Source organism: Leptonychotes weddellii, chromosome 9 (assembly GCF_054177405.1).
Source record: "Leptonychotes weddellii isolate Sample4059 chromosome 9, ASM5417740v2, whole genome shotgun sequence".
In the NCBI taxonomy this organism is placed as follows: Eukaryota; Metazoa; Chordata; class Mammalia; order Carnivora; family Phocidae; genus Leptonychotes; species Leptonychotes weddellii.
The window spans coordinates 100,207,531-100,213,888 of record NC_138377.1 but is presented as its reverse complement, the minus strand read 5'-3'; positions in this window follow the sequence as shown (position 1 = coordinate 100,213,888).

The window sequence follows — 6,358 nt, the reverse complement described above, 5'->3', positions numbered from 1 at the left end:
TCTGTCGATGGACATCTTGGCTCTTTCCACAGTTTGGCTATTGTGGACATTGCTGCTATAAACATCGGGGTGCATGTACCCCTTTGGATCACTACATTTGTATCTTTGGGGTAAATACCCAGTAGTGCAATTGCTGGGTCGTACCTTTTTTAGTTTTGATAAACAGAAGTTTTACATTTTAGTGAGGTCCAGTTTAGCAATTTTTTTTTTAAATGTCTAGTATTTCTTTAGTGTCTTTTTTGCTGGTTTAAGAAACATATCTGCCTCTGATGTTATAAAGATATTCTCCTATATTAATTTGTAAAAATGTGAAGTGTTGCTTAACCTAACCCGACCTAACTTTGGTATGGTATCAGGGCAGAATTCAATTTCATTTTTGCCTCATATGGACAACCAATTGTTCCTACTAATCTACAAAGTCACTTATATTTCATCTCTGGGTCTTTGTTGAGACTCTGTGTTCAGTACCATTAGTTTGCCTATCCTTGTTCAAATAGTACCCTGTCTTAGTCACTATAGTATGTTGATGTCTAGTTGAACTAGTCCTCACCTTCTCCCTCTTAAGGAATGTCTTGGCTATTCTACGTTCTCTGTACTATCATATACATTGTATAATCACTTTGTTAAGATGCATGAAGACTTCAATGGACTTCTCATTTGAAATTACATAAATATTATTATTAAAATTTGTATTCCTATGGATGAACAGAGTATAACTCTCCCCACCCTTGGGTCTTCTTTAAAATTTTTTTTTGTGGGGGGGTACTAGTCAGGATAATTAGCACTCACTGCCCCAACAGAAAAAGCTCCAAATTTCAATGGTTTCACCCAATGAAGATTTACTCCAGCTCAAGTAAATTCCTCTGCAGGCCGGGCAGCCACTCTCCTCACAGATGTCAGCTGGAACCCCTGGTCCCCTGATCACTGTGGGAGGAGCAGAGACAACTGGAAGAGATGAGTGATTATGAACCACTTCTCTCCAGCAGCGACACACTTCACTTCCTCTCATAGTCTGTTGTCACTTGGCCACCACGTAACTGCCAAGGAGGCATGGAAACCTGAGGGAGCATATGGAATATTTGCTGGGCATTAACTGCCTTTGCCAAATTTTTCACATGGCTTTATGGTTTCTTCATGATGGTTTGTACATGTTGTTAGATTTATTCCTGGTACCTTGTTTTTATGTTGCGGTTGCTAACTGTATCTACTTGTTTTATGGAGGCTGAGTTTTGAGACATGGACACAGTCCTATAACCACCCCCCCACAGTTAAGATTGAGAACATTTCCATCACTCCTCCAAACCCTCATGTCCCTTTGCAGTCAATCCCTGTCCTCCCACTCCTGGACCCTGGCAGTCTTCCTGTCACTAAAGTTTTGTTTTTTCTAGAATTTCATATAAATGGAATCACAAAATATGTGTCTCTTGTGTCTGATTTCTGTCATTTAGTCTAAAGCTTTCTTTTTCTTTAAAGATTTTATTTATTTGACAGAGAGAGAGAGACAGTGAGAGAGGGAACACAAGCAGGGGGAGTGGGAGAGAGAGAAGCAGGCTTCCCGCTGAGCAGGGAGCCCGATGTGGGGCTTGATCCCAGGACCCTGGGATCATGACCTGAGCTGAAGGCAGATGCTTAACAACTGAGCCACCCAGGTGCCCCTAGTCTAAAGCTTTCAAGATCTGTCCCTGTCGTGCATCCTGCACAGCAACACTCCCTTTCTGGATAAGCCACAGTTCGCTTACTCCTTCACCAGCTGTGGAACACGGGTTGTTTCCAGTTTCCAGTTATTCAGAATAAAGCTCCTATGAACATCCATGTTCAAGTCTTCATGTGGACATAGATTTTCATTTATCTTGAATAAATATCCAGGAGTGGGGGCACTTGGGTGTCTCAGGTAAGCATCTGACTCTCGATTTTAGCTCGGGTCATGATCTTGAGGTTGTGACATCGAGCCCGGAGCCCAAGTTGGGTTTGCACTCAGCTTGGAATCTGCCTGTCCCTCTCCTTTCCTCTCTGCCCCTCCCACTACTCACCCCCCCTTCAAATAAATAAGAAAATCTTTAAAAAAATATATCGAGGAGTGGCACTGTTAGGTCATATGGTAAGTATATGGTTAACTTTGTAAGAAACTGCTAGATTATTTTTTGAGCTGGAATACTGTTTGCTTTCCCATCCACCAGCAGTTTTATGAGAGTACTGCTGACTGCATGTCCTTGCAACACTTGATATTGTCGGTCTTTTATTTTTACCATCAAGAGGGTGTGTAATGCTAACTCCTGGTTTTAATCTGCATTTCCATAACGACTCAAGATGCTGAGCATCTTTTCAGGTGTTTATTTGCTATCCATATGTGTACTTTGGTCAAGTAACCATTCCAATTTTTACCCATTGGTTTTTGTTGGGTCATTTGTTTTCTTAGTATTGAATTATAAATAATATATTCAGAATACAAGCCCTTTATAATATATATGTTTTGTAAATATTTTCTCCCAGTTTATGGCTTACCTTTTCATTTTCTTTTTTAAAGATTTTATTTATTTATTTGAGAGAGAGAGAGCACATGAGAGGGGGGAGGGTCAGAGGGAGAAGCAGACTCCCTGCTGAGCAGGGAGCCCGATGCGGGACTCGATCCCGGGACCCCAGGATCATGACCTGAGCCGAAGGCAGTCGCTTAACCAACTGAGCCACCCAGGCGCCCACCTTTTCATTTTCTTAATCATGTCTTTCAAATGGTAAACATTTTTTTAAGCTTTATTTATTTATTTTAGAGAGAGAGAGAGAGAGCATGAGCAGGAGGGGCAGAGGGAGAGGGAGAGAGAGAATCCATGCCCAGCATGAGCCTGAAGTGGGGTTCGATCTCACCACCCAGAGATCATGACCTGAACCGAAACCAAGAGTCAGGCATTTAACTGACTGAGCTACCCAAGTGCCCCAAGTGGTAAACATTTTCAGTTTTGATGATGCTCAACTTACTAAATTTTTCTTTTATGATTTGTGACTTTGGACAAGGGAATTAAAAGGGTACATTAGAAAATATTTACTTAACACAAAAGAAGGTAGTAACAGAGTAATAAAGGGACCCAAAAAAAAAAAACAAACAAAAAAACCATAGAAAACAATCAGCAAAATGCCAGATATAAATCCTACCTTATCAGCGCTTATATAAATATAAATAGTAAATATTCAAATTAAAAAGCAGAAATTGGCAGAATGAAAAATAAAACTATATAATTTTGATGGATATGTATTAATACATAATCTAATCAAAATGTATACTCTAAGTGCATTAATTAATATGTATTAATATATTTATATGTTAGTACAATACTATTTGTGATATATTATTTAATATATTAAATATATATTACATATATATATAAAATTCAACCCTATGCTGTCTATGAGAGACACATCTCATATCCAAAGACACAAATAAGTTGAAAAGATGTGAACAGATACATCATACAAATTTTAGCCAAAAGGGAGCTGGAGTGGCTATACTATCAAAGTATATTTTAGGACAAAATCGGTACTAAAGACAAGGAATGTTTTAAAATGATAAAAGTGTCAATCTACCAAGAAGATTTAACAATTAAAAACACATATGCACCTAACAACAGAGCCCCAAAATCCATGAAGCAAACCTGACATAATGGAAGGGAGAAATAGATAACTCAACAACAATAGCTGTAGACTTCAATACCCCACTTGCAATAATGGGTAAAACGACTGGATAGACAATCAGGAAGGACATAAAAAATTTGAACAACAATATAAACCAATGATCTAACAGGCATCTAGAACACCCCACCTAACAACAGCAAAATACATATTTTTCTCAAGTGCCCATGGAACATTCTTCAGGATAAGACCATGCGTTAGCCAGAAAACAAGCCTCAATAAATTTTAAAAGAATTGAAATCATACCAAGTATGTTCTCTGACGACCATATAGTGAAATTAGAAATTGATAATAGAAGGAACTTTGCAAAATTTACAACTATATGAAAATTAAACAACAGACTTCCAAAGAACAAAAGGGTCAAAGGAGAAATCACAGGGAATATTAGAAAGTGAACTGAGATGAATGGAAACAAAAACACAACATACCAAAGCTTGCGGGGTGCAGCAAAAGCAGTGCTCAGAGGGAAATTTATAGCAAATAAGCTACTATAGTTTAAAAAAGACCTTAAATCAATAATCTCAACATTCACCTTAGGAAATTTGGAAAAGAAAAGCAAACTAAACAAATCAAGTAGAAGGAAGGAAATAATAAAGATTAGAGCAGAAATATAGAAAATGATACAGAAAATCAGCAAAACCAAAAGTTGCTTCTTTGAAAAGATCAACAAAATTGACAAATTTTGACAGTTTGACAACTGACCATGTTGGAGACTATAAGGCAATTGAGTCCAGTTCCAAAAATGAGATAATAGGTACATACACACTCTCTTTGCAAAATGTCTTTGTATAAAGAGAATATATAGAGAGTATTAACGTGCTGTTGACACTCTCAGCAGAGAGAGTATATTTCCCCCTGGTAATTATGACTCTGGGATAGAATTGCCATTTTGGAACGTCCCAAGTAACAATTTTTTTTTTTTTTAAATTTCTGTGAACAAACTTGAGTTGTAATTTCTTTGATCTCACAATCAATAACTTTAACAAAGATCTGATTGAGTTTTTCAAGGGAAGTTTTCATATGCAAATGTTACAATCTTACCTCATTTGGGGCATCAAACTAACTCTGTTAATTCTGTATCAAAGAAAACGAACTTACAACTTGCATTTTTTTAAAAAAATCTGGGCTGGGGTGCCTGGGTGGCTCAGTCAGTTAAGCGGCTGCCTTCGACTCAGGTCATGATCCCAGTGTCCTGGGATCGAGCCCCGCATCGGCCTCCTTGCTCAGCAGAGAGTCTGCTTCTCCCCTTCCCCTCTGCCTGCCACTCTGCCTACTTGTGCTCTCTATCTCTCTGTCAAATAAATAAATTTAAAAAAAAAATCTGGGCTGCCAAATAAACAAACAAACAGACAAAGAAGAGAGCAAGAGAGAGGATGAGAGAGAAGACTCAAAATACTAACAGGAAGGAAAGAGGGGCTATTACTACTGACTTATAAGAAAAAGAAAGGAACAGGGGTACGCTGTGGACAACGGTATGCCAACAAATTAGATAATCCCAAGAAATGGGGCAAATTCTTAGAAACGCACAAACTACCAAAACTGAATCAAGAAGAGAGAGAATCTGAATAGATCTATAACAAGTAGAGATTAAGTTAGTAATAAAACTTCCCATAAAAAAACAGTCCAGGACCAGATGGCCTCACTGGAGAATTCTACCAAATGTTTACGAAACAATTAATACCAATCCTTCAAAGTAGAAGAGGAGGGAACACTTCCCTTACTCTATGAGGCTAGTATTACACTGACAAGCAAAATCAGATTTTAAACAAATGTGAGAAAGAATCCCTATATACCTATATCCCTTATGAATATAGACACAGAAGTCTTCAATGAATTCTCAAGGGAGATGACAATTTTTACTTATTTTTTAAATACAGCAGTGCCAGTCAGGTATCCTGACAGGTTTCTCCTGGGCGCCTCCAGCCTGGAACCTTCCCTGTCAGCTCTGGCTATGGGCCGGGTCAGCCGGCTCCCTCCAGCCTCTTCCACCTTCCAGGTTCCTGGTGTTAGGATTTCCTTAGGGCAGGAGGCACCAGTGTCCCTTTTCATTTACCACTTGGGGTCAGTTTGTTGGTCCTCTGTGAGGGAAATCCTTTACTTTCTTTTGAGCGAATCATTTCAAAGCACCCCTGTTGTAATTTAGCCAGTATCTGAATTTTCCCTGCTCTGCAGATCTAGGGCAAGCAGGGTTGGAAGAAACTCTGGTTCCTTTCTCTCGTGAATTCCCCACCACCCTCAGTGTTGACTGACTGTGATCCCCACATGCTGCAGTCAGGGTTGGACATTCCTTCCTTGCTTTACCAGATCATCACTCTGTTGGGTCTCAGCACTTGTGCTGGATGGTAATTTGTCTGTTAAATGTCTGTGTTCCCCTCTAGACTGTGAACATGTTAACAGAGACTTACTCATTTTGCAGCCTCGGTGCCTGGCACAAGGTGGAGCCTTGGGGGTATTTGTGAAGCTGTGAATGATTCCCAGATCCTTGGGTGAGGAATACCCTTTTCTGACTGGCCCCAAATATCCCTCTTCTCACACCACCTGCCCATAGCTCCTTGGCTCCAGTTCCAGCCAGTTTCCCTTCTGTGTGTTAGTCTAGAATGTTCATCAGCTGGTTCTCCTGCCATGTCCTAGGCAACTTTGTCTATGGGAGTTCGATCCATCATTTTATCTTCAACAGCAG